This window comes from Cyprinodon variegatus, unplaced genomic scaffold (genome assembly GCF_000732505.1).
Source record: "Cyprinodon variegatus isolate N-32 unplaced genomic scaffold, C_variegatus-1.0 Scaffold449, whole genome shotgun sequence".
NCBI lineage: Eukaryota > Metazoa > Chordata > Actinopteri > Cyprinodontiformes > Cyprinodontidae > Cyprinodon > Cyprinodon variegatus.
In genome coordinates this window covers 300,074-301,719 of record NW_015150902.1, presented here as the reverse complement: position 1 = coordinate 301,719, position 1,646 = coordinate 300,074, and positions in this window count along the sequence as shown.

Below are 1,646 nucleotides of genomic sequence, written 5' to 3'. Positions count from 1 at the left end.
TCTGGCAATGTTACGACTTTATTCTGGCAATGTTACGACTTTATTCTGGCAATGTTACGACTTTATTCTGGCAATGTTACGACTTTATTCTCGCAATGTTACGACTTTACTCCCATAATTTTACGAGTTTATTCTCATAACTTTATGAATATTCTCGTTGTGACTTTTATCTCATAATATTATGACTTTTTTAGCAATGTTACGACTTTATTCTGGCAATGTTACGACTTTATTCTGGCAATGTTACGACTTTATTCTGGCAATGTTACGACTTTATTCTGGCAATGTTACGACTTTATTCTCGCAACGTTACGACTTCATTCTCGCAACGTTACAACTTTATTCTCGTAATTCTACCACTTTATTCTTGAAATAGAAGAGAAAAAATCTCTAGCCTGGCCCTAATAGTCCGTCGTGGTTCTCTGTTTGAGTAACTTAATAAAGTATTTTCTGACACCATCCTCACTAAAGGGCTAATTAAAGTCTGTAGGATCCGTGCTGATCTGTATCGGTCAACGTTCAAAGCTGCAACTTATTGAATCGGAAACCAAACAAAGTTATACTGAAGCATCCCCAATAATTCCTGCATTAAATGAGATGGTTTCTATTGCAGGTCCAATACCTTTCACAGCATCATCAGCAATCATCCAAAGTGTTCATTCCTCCACTTATTGCCCATTTATTGTTAAATCTCTGCTGAAACATCAATGAGCGTCCATAAAACCTGCCCATCAATTAAACGGGATCAATCCCGTAGACTTCAAGCAGTGCTCTGCTTTAGCACAGACCTCATCAGATCGTAGACATTAATTACTTAGGGCAGCGGGTGACCGAAATAGAAATATTTTTGTATTTTCCGGTTAACTGTTCTTATTATTTCACCAAGCATCTGACCCAGGTAGAGGCTGGACACAGAGGCCCAGGCCCACATCCACAGAGCACCGCAGCGCTAGCTCTGCACGGACCATTTATCGTGGTGTAGTTAGAAAAATATAGCAGCTGTGATAAAAGCACGATGCATTTTCTGTTTCTTACCTTATAAAAGGCTCCACTTGCCCCCCTCACCTCCACAACCAGCTCCTCCATGACGCAGCTCCGTGCAGCTCGCTAGCTAACTACAGTTAGCACTGTTAGCAGCTAGCAGGCTGGCTAGCCCGCTGCTAGCCTGCTAGAGTTTCGCTGCTTTGCCAAATGACGCTGGCAGCTGGAAGCAGCCAGGGGGGCTGGGGTAACCGTCTGCAGCGATGAGCTTCTCCCTATCACACCGTCTGTCAACTCCGCCTTTGATATCCTCGCCTTTTTTCATTCGAAGCCGATAAGACAATGAAAGACGGGTCGGTGCAGGTTAGCCTGTGTAGCAGCTGCTTTGAGTGTGATTAGTGGGGAAGAAGCATCTACTGCATCCTCTGTCATGTGACGTCTCCGCTTTCTTCCTCGGCTGTCATCCGACCTGCTGCCTCTGAGCCTCCGCTCTCCGCGGGTAACTACCAGGAATGCATCTGATGAATAAAACATCATCTTTGAGAAAATAAAAACTTTTTTTTTTTTACTTTTTGTTTTGTTGTCAGCTATTTATTTTATTATATTATTTGCAGGAAAAATAAGAAGGTAAAATGTGATGTAGAAGCTCAGACATGGGCGGTTCT